We start from the raw sequence: 21703 nt of genomic DNA, 5'->3' as shown, positions 1-21703 counted from the left end.
AGAGGGATGTGTGAAGCAGACAGTGTTCCCTGGAAAGAAACGTTTAAGCTTTGCTCAACAAAACACCATTTGTCATCAAGACTTCATCCTTCACACACACACACACACACACACACACACACACACACACCCCTGCAACAGCTATCTGAACAGATCATGTCTGAATAATTCAGCGATCATAAAACCTTTTTCACTGTAATGAGAAATTCGGTCCTTCCTTTGAGAGGAAGAAAGTCCCACACATTCTTGGCTGGTATTGTCATGACAGGACACACCAAGACCTGGTGAATAACCTCTAGCCGCTGAATCAAACAAACCTCCGGAAAGCAGAGCCATTAACCGGACAGAGTAAGACGGGAGAGATTAAGGTTGAGGGCACCATCGCGGTGAAGTCTATTTATAGACCCCACTGAGGAAGAGGTGAAGGAAACCTTTTTTGGTCAATGTGCCTCAGCTCCCAGGAGCAGCTGTCTGGATGTTGTGGGGACTATTGCACAGCCTGACAGTTGGGCTGACCCCAGCCCACCAGAGAGCACGAGCACGCTGGTCATCAGGCTTTCCTTCTTCAAGGTATTCAAGGGACTGAACAGAGTTGGGTATAAACATCCTGGTCCTTAAGAAGACACATAGAGGACATCTAAAAATAGGCCTCTTAGCATTGTAGCATACAGGTAAAGCACTTGTATGCTACAATGAAGACCTGAGTTCTAATCTTCAGTACCCATGTGAACGGGGGGGGGGCACCACCATGGACCTGCAATCGCAGCCCTGCGGAGATGGAGACAGGAGGATCACTGGGGTCTCACTGACCTCCTAATATAGTTGAAGTACCAGCGAGAGAGACTTGTCTCAAAAACAAGGTGAACAGTGACAGAGGAAGACCTCTGGCCTTCATAAGCACCGGCCAACACATAGATGCACACACATAACTAAAGAAGAAAGAGAGAAAGAATGCCATGTCCTTTAGGAAAGCAAACACATGCTCTACTTAATGTGTTTGTCTTCTCTCCCCTCTCCAACATTCTAGAAAAGAGTTTTAAAGGTGTTATTCACAGTAATGAGGATGGGAGGAAGGGCGGAACTGGTGAGCTGTCTCAGTAAGGGCACAGAAGGCAGGGATGAAGGGAAAAGCATGTCTACAGGGGACACTGAAGAACAGGCTCCGGTGAGGGGACCCCTTTCAGCATCCCCCACATGTTGAGGACAGCCCGCCCTGGGATGTAGGCAGTCTGGGTTGCAATGCCTCAGTCGGTGTCAGCATGAGAGGGCACACATGCATCGCCAGACACAGACACGTGATGAAAAGCAGAACAAAAGTAAAGAGCGCACCTTTGCAGGGTTTAAACTCCGTAGGCAGATGAGGAAACACTGCATTTGTAAAACAGTGACAGGATGGATGCGTTCGGAATAAATAAAAAGCTCTTAGAATTTGGGTAAACCATAATCGAATAAAGATAAAAATCTCCATGAATGAAGCTAGGCGGTGATGGCACATGCTTTTCATCCCAGCACTCTGGAGACACAGGTAGGCTTGAGTTTGAGGCCAGCTTGACATACAGAGTGAGATCCAGGACCACACAGAGAAACCCTGTCTTGAAAAACAACAAAACAAAACGAAACACCCCAACAATCTCTATGAAGGAATCAAAGATGCAAATGCCCAAACATAATAGACCTGCCAAACAGCAGAAGGAAAAGAAACATGCATCTCCCTTGTCATCCCTGCTTTGAAACTAGAGGACCACACCGGCAGCTCCTGTGTGGTGTTTTGTTTGTGTTCCGACAAATAAAGCCTGCCTGGAGATGAGAGGGCAGAGCTAGCCACTAGTTAACCATAGAAGCCGGGCAGTTGTGGCTAATGAGGGGTATTTATGGGGGTGCCGAACTAACTCTATCTCGTCTAAATATTTAGGATTTTAAAAATTATTGATTTTAGAAGCTGCCATGAAAACAAATCAAGACAACGGGGGAAATTGAATAAGTCAAGAGTGAAGCGTGAATCTAATTAATCTGTTTCTTTTCCTCTGCCAAAAGGCTGAGACCCTGTCTCCATCCTACCTTATCACTTCCTGTCTCCTGTTCCTGAGTGCTGGGGTTAAAGGAGTGAGCAGGGATGACAAGGGAAACCCAAGGAAACTGGGTATACGGATGGATCAGGGCCCTGGTGCTTTCGGCATCGGACCATTTAAACACTTCTCACATGAAAATAAGAGGACGAAGATGGGGCTCAGTTGGCGGAGTGCTTACCTGCCATGCACAAAGTTCTGCATTTCATCTAGCATTGTACATGCTCGGTGTAATGGTTCACTCCTATAATCCCAGCATCTGAGAGGAAGAGGCAGGAAGATCAAAAGTTCAAGGTCATCCCTAACTACACTGTGAGGTGCTAGTGAGGTTGAGGCAAGCAGTGGAGAACCTCGTGGCACCCAGGAAGCAATGAACGGAAGAGGGACTGGCGAAAAGACACTCTGCAAATGCCTGGCACTAGTGAGCTACTTTCCCCAGCCAGGACCTATCTCCCAAGATTTCCCCACGCTTCTGAAAGTTGCACCTGCTAGAGACCATGCCTTCAACACCTGAAACTTTGGCTGTTATGGATATTAAGGTTTGGATATTAGGTGTCCCTCAAAAGATTCGTATGCCGATGGCTTGGTCTCCAGCTGGTGGAAGCAGCCATTGAGAAATGATTTTTATCCTGAGGGCTTTGACCTCATTTGTGGGTACATGGATTTCTAATTTATCAGCATGATTGAGAAGTGGGGTCTGGGCAGAACAAATGGGCCGGTAATAGAGTGTCTTTGGCTAATAAGTCCTGGCTCCTTCCGGTCTCTCTCTCTCTGCTTCCTGGTGATTGTGAGGCAAGCACTTCCTCTGCTACATGCCTCTAATGCCCTCACATTCTGCCTCTGTACAGGCCCAGAGCAATTGGAACCAGCTCACCATGAACTGCAATCATGAGCTAAATAAATCGTTCCTCCATTACGTAGTTTTGTCACAGCGTGAGGAAATGGCTAGCGTGAGACATCTAAGATACCAACCACAGCAGGTCCTTAAGACTATTCAGGGGCAAGATAGAGTTAAGGGAGCTGCAATTTCTGTTCTTCACTCAATAGCGAAGGTGATAAGTTACACACCTATAGTATGATACCCAGGGCAGGTGTGAAACAGTTTAAACAATGAGATGTACTAAAAACAGATAAAGCAAATCCGCATCTATGCAAAAGACAAGGAATCTGGGGGCAGTGAGATGCTCCCATGGTTTTGTCACTTTAATGTGAGTCAGAAAGAAGGTCTCTATCAGTAGCCCCACAGTCCAAGAAGGAATCCCATGTGACCAAAGCTGGAAAAGACATCCCTACCTTCTAATGAGACCAGAGAGTCCAGAGGAGGGATGCGGGAGCTAGCCTGGAAAGTCTCCCTGCAGCTTGGGGCTGTTAGCCTCCCTGGTGCCAGAGATGTACCCCTAGGCTAACCCAGGTATGCGGGTGTACATGTCTTAGGGGAAAGGCATCCTAAGCCTGGGTGCCAGACTGTTCAAAACTAAGTTTTGAGTTTTGCTTAAAATTTTTTTTTAATTCTGTACTTTGTTTCATGTTTCTGAAATTAATTCCATTTTTTCTCTTCCTGTCCTTATATTTTGTTCTTATCTACGGTTTCTCTATTGAGCCTTGGGCAGTAGATCAGTATTTATCCCAGGTATACAAATGGACCTTGGACTCCCATCCAACAATGTGAGATGCACTCTCACCCTGAACTCTTGGGGGAGGGTCTAGGCCCTGCCCTGGATGAAATGACAGACTATGGACACCCCCATGGAGAGCCTCACCCTCACTGGGGAAATGAGGGGATAACGGGGGGGGGGGGGGGTTGGTGGGAAGGCATGGGAGGAGGGGGGGGGGAAACGGAGAGGGACCTGGAATTGACATGTGAAGCAACCTTGTTTCTAATTTAAATTTAAATTTAAAATAAATAAAAAATCTATATATAAAAAAAGAAAAGAAAAAGAAAATTTCTGTATTTTGTTTCATGTTTCTGAAATTAATTCCATTTTTTCTCTTTCTGTCCTTATATTTTGTTCTTATTCACGGTTTCTCTATTGTCCAGTAGAAGGCTTGAACCCACCTGTCTCAGTAGGTAGTCTCCATGAGGGCATGATTCCTATAGACTTGAATTTCACTTTCCCAAGCTGTGCTAAAATGACAGAATTTTGGTGTGCACCGATGAGAAAAGCTATGGAATTTATGCTTCTGACAAATCTTTGAATGAAAATAATACTCTTTTCTTGCCCCTTAACAGCATAATATCTTATCTGCTAAGGACAGGTGCACAGTGAAGTCATACCCAAGTGTCTCTTTCCCTTCTGCTACTGTCTAAGACTTTGTAATTCTCCACCGATTTGAACAGTTATCAATACACCAAACTACCTTCCCAAGAGCAATTCAACATCCCAACAACAGGAAAATGTAGGTAAGGGGTCATGTAGCTGAGTGGTAATTACATTACATTCCTTAAAAAAAATCAAAACATGAAACAATGTCATCAAGTTCTATTTAAGATAGAATCATTTTCTGGGTCTTTCTGTGGGCTTATTATCTACATCCACATGATACTTAGTGGCCATATGAATTATACACTATAAAATCAGTCGGTTATTAAAGGGCAAAATGTGAGAACTCCAAATAGAATGTTACTGGTTTTGATAACACACCAATTAAAATGCCCATGTACATTTTTGAAACTGTTGTGTGTCAAAATCAAATAAGATACAGTGTTTCACCTTAAAATGTATGCCAATAAATCATGTTTTATCATGTAATTATCTTAAAATATCCACTGTTTCAATGGAAGCAGTTGAAATACCCGTGCATGTATTATAAAATAACCAGTATTTATATTAAATTAAACATTTCAATGCTTGATGCTGTATTGATACACACTTCCTTAAAGTCTTGAAATCGCTTCTTCATTATATACTGTGCAAAGCTGTCAGCATGGCTTCCAGAATCTCCCCCAGGTTCCTGAGGTTAGCTATTACTGCAAAAGAAGTTCCTGAGGCCAAAAATGGGACTATGTGACACTACCTCTTGCTACTTTGTTTGAACTCAACCACATAGAGAGTTGTTCCTATGAGGTGAGCAGTTATTGCTCAACAAGAAACCATTCTAATTAAATTAACACATTTAGGTGCTGCTGGCCTGGCTTCCTTTCCAGGCACCAGGAGTCCTTGGGTGGGAGCGGGTCCCGGCAATGTCGTTCACCTCTGCATAAACATAGCTCCTCGGGGAGACCTGCAGAGCCGTTTCTCAGCCTGTGTATGCTTAGCTTCATGAGCCGCAGGACCAGGCTAGCCTCCACAGGGCCAGGCTCCATTCCTCTGCCTAACAAGGTGGTTCTTGAGAGCTGTTTCTCCTCTCTGCCTCTTTTCGCCTTTCCAGAGCAGGGTGAGTGATGACGCCCACTGTCTCTCAGGGAAGAAAATGAGCTGGGCTTTAGAAGAGCCCGGCAGGCAGTAAACCTCAGTGTCCACTACAGGAAATGAAACAACAGGACAGATTGTCTTGTCTGAGACCTCAGGGCGGCCAGTGTGGCAGAAGATAACCCTGGGTCCATCTCTTTCCTAAGAGGCCCTGAAGTCCCAGGTCTGCCATGGAGGAGTCTTTTGTTCTCTTCAATCCTCCCTGCCTTCATTTTCACTATCCTGACCTAAAATGGTCATATAAGCAGCAGGGGACATGTCTCAACATTTTGGTTAGAGGATGCTGTGAACACATGCAGGTGTCACTCTGCCCACTGTGGGCTACTAGGGACATTTTCAGCTTGGTTTTGTGGAGAGACCAGGGCCTATTCCCTTAAAGGTTACACACTGAGTGCCTGAGCCTTGGTGTGGAGACCCAGGGAAGCAGGTACCAGAGGATGACTTCCTGTTCCATCCATGGGTAGATGAGGGAAACTCCAGCAATGTCTGCTATAATCACAGACCCTAGCATTGAAGAAAACAGGTATCTTTTGCTAAGCCTCTCTCCTTTGCAAACCAATAGTCTGCTTCTAAATGTTTCCAGGACCCCGTTCTGTTAAACCTTCAGGGAACACCTTAAGAAAACAAAAAGGCATTGTACTTGCCTGCTTGTGGCCAGGGCCTAACCTGTGAACTTTCCCCTGTGGACGTTCCCAGCCCCTGAGTGTTGCTAAGATTCATTTTCAGAATTTTCCCTCACAAAGGCTAATGCTGAAATCAGATGAAGTTGGAGAAAATTGAGAGGAATATTTTTTGTTTGTTTTTCGAGGCAGGGTAGCCCTGGTGACCCTGGAACTAGCTCTGTAAACCACACTGGCCTCAAACTCACAGAGATTCCCCTGCCTCTGCCTCTGGAGTGCTGGGATTAAGGTGTGTGCCACCACCACCACCGAGCAGGGAGGAATATTTTAGAAATGCTAGGTGCATGCCTGGAGAGATGGCTTGGTGACCAATAGCACTCGCCGCCTTTCCCAATGACCTGCATTCTCCTCAGGTGACTCACAACCTCCTGTACCTCCAACCCCCAAGGAGCTGACACTTTCTTCTGACCTCTGTGGGCACCTACATGCACATGTGCTTACTAACACAGACAGACAGACTGACACACACACACACACACACACACACACACACACACACACAGAGAGAGAGACAGACAGAGAGAGAGAGATAGGGCCAAAGGAATGCTTCCCACTAGCCTTACTAATTACCTCCCAGATTCCCTGGCCTTTCTGGTTGCACTGAGAACAGTCAGATCTCCCTCTCCCTCCACTCTGGAAAGGGGTGGGAAATCTTGTTACGCTCCATCCATTGCATTGTGGACTCTCAACTAAAATGTAAGATTGTGTTATCCACCATGACAACGTACATCATCAACGGTTTTGAAATATGTCCAAGTAATCAAAGTTGAAAGAAAATCACCCTCCTACCAGTGGGTAAAATTAACCATGTAAGATAGCAGATGATCCATCCCAACCTTGATTCGAAGTTCTCGTTTCCTGGGGAAATTTGCAATTCAGTGCCAGCACAGGTGGATACAGGAATCGTGGGAAGGGTGTGCCCACGCCCGGAGAGTTTTAAACATAGCTGAAACCTTCCGAATCACTGCAAATGAATGTTGCAGGGCAAGCAAGAAAGAGGCTTCTCAGTTTACCCTGGGCCCTTCCTTTGTTTTTACTGTGGCTCTTCTCTGTGCCAAGATGGCTAGTGTTGGTCATTTGAGCTGTCTTTTCCTGCCCACGAAAACCTCCTAGTTCATTTCATTTCTACATTAAAACAGTGCAGGGAGGCTGGAGAGCTGCTATAAGGACTCCCACTGGAGCCAGGCGGTGGTGGCGCACGCCTTTAATCCCAGCACTCGGGAGGCAGAGGCAGGCGGATCTCTTTGAGTTCGAGACCAGCCTGGTCTACAAGAGCTAGTTCCAGGACAGCCTCCAAAGCCACAGAGAAACCTTGTTGGGGAAGTCCTGTGTCAATAAAGTACTGTTGAGCCAATAGGAATCTAGATAGGTGGGACTAGGAGTCCAGGAGGATTCTGGGAAGGAGAAACACAAGAGAGTCGACATGTAACCGCCATGGGGTAGGAAGCCCGGAACTATTCTCCGGTAAGAGAAATACTTAGATGAACAATTATGGGATAATTACTTAAGTCAGAGCTAGCCAGTAAGAAACAAGCAAGGCCAACAGCTTCATAATTAATACAGCGTCTTGTGTGTTTATTTGGGGACTACAATGCAGCAGAGTCCAGGCGGCTGGCAGGGGATAAACCAAAGCGGCTAGCAAAGAAAAAGCTTCACTTTACAAAACCCTGTCTCGAAAAACCAAAAAAAAAAAAAAAAAAAAAAAAAAAAAGACCACTGGAGAGATAAAGATGGGAGCGCAAGGGAAATGACATACCCAAGGTCATAGATGGGGATTGGGCTCCGTCTTCCTGGGTCTGAGCTAAAAAAGGCAAGGGGACTATCCACTGAATCATGGGAGTAGCCACTTTCCTTCTTAAGTATTTTCATAAGGTGGCATGGCATTTTCTTAGAGCTATTGATGAAGCATTGGTAATACATACATCTACGCAGACGGGCCTACATTTTGCAGTCTCAACATGCTAAGGTCGAGCAGTTTCCTGGGACTGCCTGTAATAATCTCCCCACACTGGACAGCATGAGATGCCACACCATCCTCCTACATGGGGAGGTTCCAAGTGAACTGAAGGTAGGAGCAGGGACATGCTCCCTCTGAGGGCAGGAGGGCAGGAGGGCATGAGGGCATGAGGGCATGAGGGCAGGAGAGCAGGAGGGTAAGAGGGCAGGAGAGCAGGCTCCTCCCCACCTCCTCCACTTCCTACTAGTTCCATAATCCACAGTCTGCCTTAGTTTGTGGACAACACTCTCCTGTCCCCAACCATGTTGTCACAAGGTACCCCCATGCCCATTTCCAAATCTTCTTATCAATAGTCTAGGGCTTAGTGACAGCTATAGAGACCCGTGTCTTTTAGTTCCTGATCTGAAGAAATTATGGATGGCCAGACCCTTGTGAGAAGCAATGGAAGCATCCCCCCACCTGGCCCTCCTAAAGTAAAAGGAGAATCCTGGGAACATCTGAACTCATCACAAGCGATCATGTGACCGTACGGGCTGATAGCTACTATATGCACCAGGACAAGGTGAAGCAGATGCCCCAAGGGTCAAAGGACACTGTGACAATCAGGACACCAACAGTCTCTGTGGTCTGCTGAGGTATAACTACTTGGTAGATTGAGGACTGTCCTGACACTGTCTTGGGATCACAGAGAGGCACTAGCTAAGTCTCTCTTCAGAAGGTGCCTGGCTTTCTATCTAAAGCAGAAAGTGCCCTACCATGGAATGATATGAGGACATGATCTACAAGGTGAGTATTGACCCCCAGAATGGGCCCAGCTCCCTCCAATCAGAGGAAGAGGGGGCAACAGGGTCCACCTGCCACATTTGAATGCCCGATGAGCATCTGGGAGCTGGAAGGACAGGCTACTGACCTATCCAAGATTGAAATAGATACTCCAGGCAGAGGGTGACATGGGTCATGAAAATGCCAGGCAGTAAGTTAATCACAGGGTGCTTCCTTTCAATAACTCCACCAAAGCCTGGAGATGAGTTGAGGGGTTTGGGTCTCTGGTTTACTGGGACTCAGGTGCCCAGGACATGCAAGGTATGGAAAGCCTTGTGTGGTGCTAGCTTCAGAATCTGGTCCCTCTGTGATTCTCCAGGATATCACCCATTGGAACCTTGGACCCCACCATGCACGGGTCCCTACCCGCATTTTCTGCTGGAGAGAGGCTGGTCTCCTCTCACCCTGACCCACTCAGATCATGTAGTGCCCCATCCTGGCCATCTCTGAGCCCATGCTGGCCACTCCTCTAAGCAGAGCAGAGTCTCTCTGACTCCCCATGGTACCCCAGAACAAGGGGCATAGCTTCAAACTGCCTTTCCCATCTTATCCATGCAGGCTTTCCCACAGCGTCTGCTTACCTGATGTTAGTCAGTCTGCAGACCCTCAGCTCCAGACTGGGGTCTAGTGCAGGCTCTCCCACAGCGTCTGCTTACCTGATGTTAGTCAGTCTGCAGACCCTCCGCTCCAGACTGGGGTCTAGTGCAGGCTCTCCCACAGCGTCTGCTTACCTGATGTTACTCAGTCTGCAGACCCTCCGCTCCAGACTGGGGTCTAGTGCAGGCTCTCCCACAGCGTCTGCTTACCTGATGTTAGTCAGTCTGCAGACCCTCCGCTCCAGACTGGGGTCTAGTGCAGGCTCTCCCACAGCGTCTGCTTACCTGATGTTACTCAGTCTGCAGACCCTCCGCTCCAGACTGGGGTCTAGTGCAGGCTCTCCCACAGCGTCTGCTTACCTGATGTTAGTCAGTCTGCAGACCCTCCGCTCCAGACTGGGGTCTAGTGCAGGCTCTCCTACAGCGTCTGCTTACCTGATGTTACTCAGTCTGCAGACCCTCCGCTCCAGACTCCCAGGATGAAATGTCTGGTGCTTTTCTGCTCCCTGACTTGCTCTGCCACCCACCCTCCCAACCTCTGTTCTCTGAGCAGAATAGACAGGTGATATCCCTGGCGTTGGACTACCCAGTCTGGTCCTGCTTCTGATTCCAGTAGGGAATTAGCCCTCCTCCTGCCTCAGAGCCAGAAGAACAATGCTTCAATTCTAAGTGCGCTCAGCCATGTTGTCTTTATACATAATACTCGTATATGTAACAACAATAATCAAAAAGGAGGTCATGAAATTGAGAGTAAGTGAGCAGGGGACATGGACAGAGTTGGAGGAGGAAAGTGTGGGGGTAGAAATTATGTAAATACAGTACTCATGTATGAAATTCTCAAAAATAATAATAAATGATTTTTTTAAAGAACTGACGATCAGCCAGGCATTGGTGGCACACGCCTTTAATCCCAGCACTCAGGAGGGCAGAGGCAAGCGGATCTCTGTGAGTTCGGGGCCAGCCTGGTCTACAGAGCGAGTTCCAGGACAACCCCCAAAGCAATACAGAGAAACCCTGTCTCGAAAAACCACACACACACACACACACACAGAGAGAGAGAGAGAAAGAGAGAGAGAGAGAGAGAGAGAGAGAGAGAGAGAGAGAGAGAGAGAGAGAGAGAGCTGATGGTTACTGGAGACATGGAACCCAAGCCATAATGGACAATCCTCTCCCAGCCAGCAGCTGCCTGGCAGGTAGACAGAGAGCTCAGATCAGCACAGCTAGGAAGTTTAGCATGGGTATGCTCCAGTGAGGCATTAAGTGAACATTCAATAAGTAACAATAGAAAGTACTGCTGGCAGAATGTTCTCGGAGTCCCAGCAAGGTGCTATCAGTCTATGTCACCAGATCACTGGGCTCTCAGAACAGCCCTGGGGAGGAGGTTGACTTTCTCCTGGGGGTGCTGGTGGGAACTGAAGGGGACTGGATAGATTAAACAGGGTTGCTTTGAAGCTGCCTTTTATTCCAGGTTTTGGGGTGTTACGGTTTTCTCTTCCTATGTTCATCTCTGTCTCTGATATAACATAATGTGGGGTTTTCCACGAATAGTTCAAAGTCACAGCTCTCCTGATGGAGCAGTGACTTTGAACAACATAGACCTCCCTCCCTTTGTTTTATAGTCAGGGTCCAAGTTACCTGGTCGAGGCAAGCCTCACATCTGTGCAGTGTGAAAGCAAAGGTGTCTACTCCTAAACAGTTCCAGCCATTGTCACCACATGCTCAGCAATGGCCAGCTTGCCATGTCGACATCAGTCTCCCATGGTGCGACAGATAATGTTTCCTAATTGAGGAGAGATTTTAAAGGAGTTTTCCGTATAGTGCCATGCATTTCTGTAACTGTGACAAGAGGTGAGAAGTCAGGAGAGAGATGAGAGAAGAAGCCGTCTCTTCCTTCAAGTTTCACGTCTCATGACTGAGTTTGCAATGTGGAGTGCTTTTTCATTTTAACAACAGCAGAAGGTGTCGTCTCTGTTTGGGGGAGGGAGAGAAGAAGAAAACAAACAAAACACTGAATTGTCGCTGGCTCCCATTAATTTGATTAGGATTAGGAAAGTATGGAGATGTCTCTAAGGAAAACACCAACTCTCGTGCAATGACTCCATAGTGTGCCAGAACTATCCGTATGTAGTTGAATTCACAGTGCGCGGTTCAGTGTGTTTTATCACATACACAGGGTTGTACAGCCTTTGCCACTACCCAGTGTTAACGCCGAGCTGCACTCTCAGCCCAGCCTAGCCCCACTAGGCTGCTGTGGTTCGAGTTTACTCCCCTTCTCACCCCCAAAACGCATGTGGTGCTGAGGGTGTAGCTCAGCGGTAGAACACGTGCCGCCAGGGTCTCACCAAAGTCTACTTCCAATTCTCGGCTCTGCAGTCTGCGTAGAGGGAGAAAGCTGAATGTTCAAGGAACCCTGGGCTCTGGGCTGGCTCTGTACTGTTGATGGCTTGGTCAATGCCTAGAAATCTCTCTTTTCCTAAGGCATGGATGTTCTAATCTCCTGTGAGCTGAAGAATCAAGTCACCAAGCCTGCGTGTGCTGTCTTTAGGGGTAGATTGCAAATGATGATCTGATTATCAGCAAGAGGCCTAAGATTTCATGTAGGAACTCTGTAACGGTTGATTTGGTTTCTCAAGGGACTTTAAATAACCAGTTCCTGGTTCCGGATCCTGTCTCTGCTTTCTGCAGCCACTAGGTCGTTCCCTTGAGAATGTTACTACTGCCTTTCCCCTCCCTCCTTGGAGACATAACTCTTGCCTGGAGGCCATGAAGGGCACAGCCTTGGCCGCCCTGACAGGGAAAGCAGAGCTGATGCTGTTGTGGTGACAGCAAATCAGGGTCCTGACAGGGTCCTGGGGTTTCCACCATTCAGGAGACATGCCTAGTGTCACACTAAAGTTAAACACAATGTCACCGCCCATCTGAGGGAAGAGACAAATCCCTACCTGCTGGACTCTGAGCTTCCAGCCCCCTAGACAGACCCAACACACACACGGGGGTCAAGAAATAAAGATGAGCATGACTTGTAAGCCCTAGTAAGTAACACACAAGTCTCTTGTGCTGACTCTGGGGTCAGAAAGGTTAGTTCCTATTCGATCTAGTTCCCTTATCTGTAATACTGATAAAACAATACTATCTGCTAAGCATCTTATGATGTTTTGAAGCAAGGTTATAACCTACAAAGTTCACAGTCAAGAGCCAAACAATTACTGGGCAGGATAGCATAGGCCTTTGGTCCTGACACTCAGGAGGCAGAGGCAGGCAGACCTCTGTGAGTTTAAGGCCAGCCTTGACTACAAAACGAGTTCCAGGCAAGTCAAGGCTGTACAGTAAGACCGTGTCTCAAAATAAAAAAATACAGAAGCTCAAAATCTAGTTCAAAAATGAAACCAAACAATTCCCTCACTGCACATAAAAAATCTCATCGTGTTTTAAAGAAATTCAAGCCGGGCGGTGGTGGCGCAGGCCTCTAATCCCAGCACTCGGGAGGCAGAGGCAGGCGGATCTCTGTGAGTTCAAGGCTGGGCTGGACCGACAGCCTCGAAAACAATACAGAGAAACCCTGTCTCGTAAAAAAAAACAAAAAAAAAAAAAAGAAAGAAAGAAAAAAAAGAAATTCAAAACATTTGTACTGGGTTTCATTCATTCAGTTCTCGGTCACATGCCTGCTCTAATTCATGAACTCACTTGAGACTCAAACCCAGGTATTCATGGGTTACTCAACACGTGCCCAGAGCCTTAGTTCAATGTGTGCCAGCCAGGACCAATATTTTACTGTCATGATTTAAGAGGGAAAATAACTTAAAGTGTGGTCTATTCATAAAGTTCACCTTTGTGAAGCCATTAAAAACTATGTTTACATTTTTGTTTACAAAATTGTTTAATTTACAAAGGATTTTCTTTGATACATTGATTTTTTTTAAAAAATTGTAAAATTATATATACTGCATGGTATCAATTATGCTTTTAAAAACAGTAATAAAAACTCCAAAGGAAATGTGACAAAATGTTAATAGTGGGTAAATCTGTGTAATGAGACTGCTTATATATCTATTTCTCTGCTTTTTTCCTGCTCCCATGAACTTCTTGGGAAGCCAATGACTGTCTCTATAATTATAAATACAATACATCAAGGATACTAACTACAGCCTACCTTTCCTTCTTGCAGCTGTCCCTGCTCGGCTCCATAGGAGACTCACCAGGTGCTGGCTCACACCCTGCACAAGACACACACAGCAGGGGACAGGCCACCTCCCCAGTGGTCACTGGTGCTGGGCCGGGCAGTGCTCCAGCACTGGTTATGAACAGAAATGTCACTAGCCTCGACTTACCAGGATCTGAGAGTGCTCACTCATGTAATCTACAGACAAACACATTCTCCTTCAGTGTACAAGCGAGCAGAAGCTGGGCGCCGCTCCAACACTAGCACTTCTGAGACAGTCCTCTGCTGATAGCAATTATCAGAGCCTGAGTGGGCAGAAAAGGGCCCCCTCATCATTGACCTCAGATATGCCTGCTCTCCAGCCTCATTTTCACCTGATTTGCCAGTGCTCTCTGTTGTCCTCCTGACTGTTTACAGGGACTAAGGAAGAGGGGCGAAATGGCTAAGATGGTAAATGGGACTGCCACCAAACCCAAAGCCTTGAGTTTGATTCCTACAATCACATGAGGGAAAGACAGAAAAGACTCCTGTGAATTGTTCTTTGAATCTACACATGCCCTGCAGTACGCATGGGCATGCATGCGCGCAAACACACACACACACACACACACACACACACAAACACACAAAACAAAATAAAAGGTAAAAGAACTTTTTTTCTTAAAAACCAAACTAACTAAAAGAAGTAAGAGAAAATGAAAACTTAGGAGGAAATGTAGAGGCACCAAGTAAATTCTATATGGGCCCAGCACAGAGGCCAATAGTGTCAGTGTGGGAACCCCAAACTCATGGCCCCAATAGTCATCATTAACATATGAGGTGCTGGGTTGTATTTTCCACAGAAAATCTGAGGGGCACACATCCAACCCAAAGCACAAGGTTTTCCCAGGGCCCACAAATAGGTTAGACGCACTTCAGAGAACACACATCCCTTCCTAGTATGGTTCAACACAGCTCAGGGGGAGGATACTGTGAATCTGTAGGTCCTTCAAAGTCTGCTGCTTGTGACTCCCTGTGCTGGACTGTGTGACTCCTTTATTCCCATCAGAACCCCACAGAGGCCTTGGAAGGGACTGAGAAACCAGTTTGCCTGGCCATTGGTAAGAAGCAACTATCATAAGTGCCTAGTTAATCAAGAGGAAGAATTAGTTGTGATTGGCAAAATCTGCCGTTCCTGCTGACACACTCATAAGAAGAGACTGGAGAAATAGCTTAATGGTTAAGAGCACTGGCTATTCTTCCAGAATTCCAGCACCCACACTGGCTCACACTGATTGTAACTCCAGTTTCAGGGAATCTGACAGTGTTTTCTGACCTCTGTAGACACCAGACACCCAAGTGGCACACAGACATACATGCAGGAAGATTACTATTTTAGTTAGGGTTTCTTGCTGTGAAGAAACACCATGACATTTAATTGGGGTGACTTACATTTTCAGAAGTTTAGTTCATTATCAACTTGTTGCAACATGATGTTATGCAGGCAGACACAGGGCTGTAGCAGGAGCTGAGAGTCCTTACATCTTGACTCACAGGCAACAGGAAGTGGTCTGACACACTGGCTGTAGCTTGAGCATATATGAGACCTCAAAGCCCACCTCCCAGGGTCAGCTTTGAAACTCAACACCTGGTGATTTTGTCTATTTGAAATAGAAGTGGAGAAAGGGAGATGCCAACTTCTGGTGTTGCCAATATTCCAATATTTTTGAATTGAGAGAACAAAGCAGCAGAATAGACCTAAGCCTCAGTGGAGCCCCAGCACCACCACATTTCCTTCCAGGAGACAGACACAGTGACACCCTCACTCTCTGTGAAGTCCTTGTGCATACCAGGAAAGGGTCCACGTCAAAGTTCAGGCAGCTCCAGTGGGATGATGGAGACTTCAGCTAATGTCATGGTCCCTGTCTAGCTAATCAGGCCAAGTGTGTGTGTGTGTGTGTGTGTGTGTGTGTGTGTGTGTGTGTGTGTGTGTAGGTCAGAGGACAACTTGTGGATGTGTCCTGGGGATGAATCAGGTGGTAATGATTGGAGACTGTGTTTTACCTGCCCAGCCATCTAGCCATGACTTTTTCTCTCTTAGTGTTTAGTTTTGAAACCTGGTCCTTCAAGTTGGCAGCTTTTGCTTAGCTTTGGAGCTGTCAAGTGTTGAATGTGGTGTGTAGAGGTCAGACAATCCCCAACACCTAAAACAACTAGAGCATCTCACACTTGTTTAAGCGCTTTAAAGTGACACCTTCTTTTCTGGTCAGACTTTGCACTCTATCCCTGCCTATTATGAACACTCTGCTCCAGGCCCACTGCGACCCTCCTCGACAGACGAACTATCCTCAGGGTGCATCCTGTCCCTAGTAAGATCACCCCTTGAGCCTATTTCAAGAAAGCTCAGATGCCCATCCGAGTGTAGTCCCACGGACTTGCAGGCAGCCACTGTGTGCACCTTGGGAAAGGAGACAAAAAGCTTAAGGACTACTTTCCAAAAAGAGGATGCCCCTTCCCTGTTGCCAAGGGAACTGCCCAGTGCCCTATGCCAGGCAACCCCTTAGCAGCACGTTTTGTTTCTTCCTTTTTGTGGAGGTAATTCCAGATCCACAGTAGGTCACTTTGACCCAGCTCCCATCCTAAGTGCAGCAGGGCAAGCTCTAACACAGCCTCTGAGCCTTTTGGCAGGCAAATGCCTCTTGCCCCAGACTGACGTCAGGAGGCCATTGTCAGCGTAATACTGTGTTACAGGGCAACAAATTTCAACAGCTACAGACTGAGTCAAAATTGCTTCTTAGCCGAAGCTGTGGGTGTGGCAGCTATAGCTTCATTGTCCCAAATGCCCAGAATACACAAATGTTTCAGAATACATCTCGTCACAAACTCCTCGGTCAAGTGCATTAAAACAGAGCATTTGCAGGCCTTGAGGTCCAAAACTGAAGCTGTGTACACTACCTCTCTCCTAACCCTCACCTCCTTTCTCCCACTATATCATCCCAGGGTGGGCTGTCAGGCCAGGAGGACACAGGGATTTGGACAGACTCTTAAACTAGTGTGAGTCATCTTTCCCAGAAGTTGCACAGCCCTTGCAACAAGATGTCATTTCCACTCTCTTCACGGTTTAAGAGGGGCAACTGCTTGGAGGTCAAGGGTTCATGAAGCCCCCAGGAAGGGCAAATAGGGAGTGCATGGGGAAGCAGGGAAGTAAATGATTACTGCAGCTTATCTCTGTTGGTCACGTTTGATTATCATTGTCTAACTGGGTCTTGGCTGGTCATCACTGGATGGCACCCTGGAACCGCCTGAGGATCCCAGTCTGCTCAAAATATTACCGGAGAGTCTGATGGTGGAGGCCCTGGGAGCATCATAACATGACCTAGTGGGTGCAAGGGTGGACATGGGAGTGCAGAATCCTCCAAGGAGAGTGCAGAAAGCAAAGTCCAAGAAGAGGAAACACGTGTGCACAGATGCATGCTCAAACACACACGCACATGCACGCACACATGCAAGCACACAGGTGTGCACACATATACACAAGCACAGCCAAGAAATAAGAAAGGAAAAGATTTACTATCTGCAACAGGTAAATTATGTCAAAGCAATGCCTTCCTTGAACAAAGGGAGCCTGATGAATATTCATCTGGCACAGAGCTTCAGCAGCAGGCACATTGCTGAGCATGCTCATACTGGGGTATTTCACTGAGCGGGCTCAGCCCAAGGTCACAGCTTAAGAAAGGCAAGGTGGCATGCTTAGTTCAAGGTCTTGGAGCCTGCTCAGAAGGTTAAAGTGGTGCTGGGAACTCTGGGACAGAAGCACATGCATCCCAAAGATGGTGGCAGACAGCAATGGCTGTGGGCATGGTGACAGGAACTCTGGGGTGCGTGCACAGACATCATAAAGATGGTGGACAGGAATGGCTATGGGCTCTGTGTACTGGTGAGTATTTTTGTCAGCTTATACAAGCTTCAGTCATCTGGAAAGAGGAGCCTCAGCTAAGGAGATGTCTCTATCGGATTTGCCCATAAGAAAGCCTATGAGGCACTCTGTTGATTACTTATTGATGTGGGAGGGCCTGGTTCACTGCGGATGTTGGCATCCCCAGGCAGATGGTTCTAGGCTGTGTAAGAAAGCTGGCAGAGCAAGCCAGGAAAGCAAGCCAGTAAGCAGCCTTCCTCTGTTTCCTGACTCTGCTCCTGTGTGAGGTCCTGCCTTGGCATCCCTCGACCATGGACTGGAATCTAGAAGTGTAAGCCAAGTAAACCCATTCCTCCCCAAGTTGGTTTTGTTCCGGGTTTATCACAGTAACAGAAAAGCAAACTAGAACACTCAGCTTTTTCCAAGAGGCTTTCGCTGAAGAGGAAATATAACTACAGTTTTTCTTTTGTTTGTCTTTTTTTTTTTTTTAGACAGGGTTTCTCTGTGTTGCACTGGCTGTCCTGGAACTTGCTCTGTAGACCAAGCTGGTCTTGAATTCAGAGATCCATCTACCTCTGTCTCTGTACTAGACTTAAAGGTGTGCACCAACACGAAAGAGACCTGGCCCCAGCAGCCTCTGCCTGGTAACGCATCCCAATCTCTGATTAAAGAGACAGTGATGGTAAAAAACAGAGGGAGATTTAATGAATATGTTGGGAAGAGGAACTGACAAGGGGATACAGCAACTCCGGTTATCTCTAGGGTACTGGCATGAACCTTAAGTTCAACTAGAGGAGAGATGGGGTGGGGATGGGGAGGAACATGCATAATTACTCGGTCTTGATCAAATGGTGGGTTTGTCATTTGCGGTCTCATTTCTAGTACTGCCAGACGGTGCCAAGAGGAAAAGCTATTGTGGTCATCCCTTGAGAAAATCATTCTGGTTTCTACAAGATGTGACTTCTGCCCTAGAGTGCAGCCTGACCATCGGGAGCGGTCTGTCCTGAGAGGCTCCATTGTGCCTGGACTGCAAGGCTTAGAATGACTGTTCTTTGTGTCACCAGCCATTTTCCAACACACCAACATGTTAATAAGCCTCTTTTCTTCCCCATTCTTTCCCCCAGGCTTATCATCTTCATCTGGCCACAGAGAATTGAACTTTGTATTGCAGAGTCTTATTGATCTGTTTCCCCTGGTACCATCTCCAGACAGATGGACCCAAAGTTAATCTTTGTTCAACATCAGGTAAGTCCTGAAGTCATGCCAGTTACGGTGGCACAAACCTTTAATCTCAGCATTCAGGAGGCAGAGGCGGGTAGATCTCTGAATTTGAGACCGGCCTGGTCTAATATAGCAAGTTCCAGAACAGCTGGGGCTACCAGCTGAGAGTCTTTCTCAAAAGAAAAATGTCTAGAGTCACCCTTCTCCCTGAGCCTCCTGTGGGCTCAGAGCATCTGTCCTTCCATAGCTGGCAGTCAGACCAGTACTCCCAGAGTGGGAGCCAGTCATAGAATCACTAAGTCCTTTACTCTGCCTTTGTGCAAGGGTGTGAAATTTACAGTCTCTGGTCCTCAGCCCACTCCAGCTTCTGTGTCTCACGATTTTCCACATGGAGAGCAGTCCCACCATGCCACAGGAGGACAGGTGTGTCTCATGCTATGCTCTGGAGGATGTCCCAGGCTCTAGATGTGCTTCCTGCTCAGCCTTTCCTCTGCGGGTCCCCTCCCCCTGTGGCTAGTGAGCCCACCATGAAAGGCTTTCAGGAGAATGTCATTTTCACATTCACTGTTGTCACAGGGACCTCATCGGAGCACCCACTATTACCAGAGCTGGAGAGTATTGCCAAGAGCACACTTCACACGTGAAGAGCAGTAGGTGTGATCTTGGACTCACTTTGTTATTTCAGTGACAAGCACGTTCTCACTCAAGGGTGTCCAGCGGTGTGCTGATACTGCCTTTGATAAATCTTCACTAAACTTGAGTTAAATCTTCACTAAACTTGGGTGGACATCCTAGGACAACACTGGAAAAGGCGGGGAGCTAGGACGTGAGACATCCTGCTTGGTCATAAACAGCTAAGTCCAAGTGTAAATTCTAATATTCTGTTCAAGGCCATCTGTTGATCCCATAGTCTTGCAAAGGGCTCATTCATTTTCAGAACACAGAAAATTCCACCTGTAAAACGGGATTCATTTGGAAGGATGTGATGTTGTTCATCTCAAGTCTTTTTCATTCACTGAAAGCTGGCATGTGGGAATTTTCTCCTCCTAAACTGGAATTATGAAGCCATTATGCTGATGTGAAGCCTACATCAGACTCCATTTCTGCAAAACCCTGATAAAAGTCCCACTGGCTGCAGCGCCACCTACTGCCAGAGCCTGGAATATGCCTGCTATCCAGAAGGTTGGTTGAGAAAGTCCAAGGCAAGATGACTCAGCATGTAAAGGCACCTGCAAAACAGGCCAGGCAACCTGAGGTTGATTCCTGAAACCTGGTGGGAGGAGAGAAACAAAGTCACAGAGTTGACCTCTGACCTCCATGTGTGCGCTGCCCCATAATATACACACACAAACTAAATAAACAGATGAATAAAAATCCTCCATTTTTAAAGAATGGAAGGCAGAGTTCTGAATGCTGTTTCCTTAAACACCAACATGTGTCCCCTTGGAAAGAACTTTATCAGAGCACAGCCCACGTGGGAGACAACTCTCCCCATTCTGGTGGGCCCATAGGTGTTTCTCCCATGAACGAGCTCCTAGGCAGAGCAGAGATATTAACAGTTCCCTGGAGCAGCTGTCACTGTGCAGGACCAGGTGACACGTGAAGAACAAGACTATGAGAGCTGCGGACCCATCCTGGGCCACACCTAGTTGCTCTAACCTGTAGGATGAACTCTGAGGCTTGGTAACCAATGCTACCTCTAATGGGAAGAGCAGGCAGATGAGGCACCAAAGGGTGTATATCAGGGGTGGGATACTGGCCCTACAGCTGCCATGCCCGTGCCCCAGGAGGATGTATCTAGTTGCCACAGCCTCTCATTGCTTCCTTTGGTCTCACTTCACAGCCCACCAGAAATCCTAGCAAGACTGCGAGCTGCCTCCTTACCCAGCTGCCAATCATCAGGACCTCGGCATTTTGCCAGCTGTCCTTTCACTTGATGCAAGACACACATAAGCCCTGGGACCACTGAGCAAATCACAAGATCCTGAGAAATGGTGTGTCACCAGCTTCCTCCAAGTCCAGGGAGCTGCTCGCGTCATGCTCAAACACCTGATCAATCAGTTCCTTCGGCAGCCCACCCTCGAGAAATGAGTTGTACGTTTGCTTCCAACCTGATCTTGTGTTGGGGAATAACCTTTTTGTATACTGTGAAGATGTGCTTTTGCCAAGGTGCCTTCTGATTGGTTTAATAAAGAGCTGAATGGCCAATAACAAGGCAGGAAGATGCAGAGAGAGAGAGAGAGAGAGAGAGAGAGAGAGAGGAAGAGGAGATGAATCTAGGCATGAAAGAGATGCCAGAGGACACAGAGAAAACAGGAGATGGAAGAGAGGTAAGAAGCCATGAGGCAAAATGTAGATTAATATAAATGGGTTAATTTAAGTTATAAGAGCTGGTGGGTCTCTTTTGCTTTCCACATTCTGTCATTTGATCAAACAATATTTGCCTGGTTAATAGGGTATGACAAAGTGAGTGCCTATTGCAGATATCAGACCTTTCGATGTTTTGATTTCAACTTCATTAAAATTAAAATTATACAATTTACAATGTAAAAATAAAGATATTAGATATAATTTTAAAAAATTATAGTGTTATGTGATGGGGAGATTCATATTTTTAAAACTGGATTTGTCAAGCTGTTTTTAATGATTATGGGGACAATTGTGACAACATGGAGTAATGTTACTAACAGATTCACTCTAAATATATAAAACTACTCAAAATAAGTACTATTGTAATCAAAAGTGAAAGTGTAAGTTTTTCTTCTTATATCTCATTTAATACTATATTTTAATTTATTAATTTTGATTTATTAAATAATTTTTGGATCAGATTATTTTTTTAAAAAGCTAGTGGGACAAGCCTAAGCTAAGGCTGAGTTTTCATAATTAATAGTAAG

At 46.5% G+C, this 21703-nt stretch overlaps 1 long non-coding RNA gene across 1 annotated transcript; it reads left to right on the top strand.

Annotated features, from left to right (window-relative positions):
- The first annotated feature begins 18090 nt into the window (after positions 1 to 18090).
- On the top strand, positions 18091 to 21045 carry LOC121144314. The gene is made up of 4 exons (XR_005881641.1): positions 18091 to 18229; positions 18710 to 18830; positions 19383 to 19988; positions 20650 to 21045. It is a non-coding gene; the product is annotated as an uncharacterized LOC121144314 (long non-coding RNA).
- Positions 21046 to 21703: the final 658 nt, after the last annotated feature.

This window comes from Mesocricetus auratus, unplaced genomic scaffold, assembly GCF_017639785.1.
Source record: "Mesocricetus auratus isolate SY011 unplaced genomic scaffold, BCM_Maur_2.0 Super-Scaffold_100015, whole genome shotgun sequence".
Lineage (NCBI taxonomy): Eukaryota > Metazoa > Chordata > Mammalia > Rodentia > Cricetidae > Mesocricetus > Mesocricetus auratus.
Note: the sequence above shows the minus strand (reverse complement) of the source record. Positions and strands in the feature narration are given on the sequence as shown.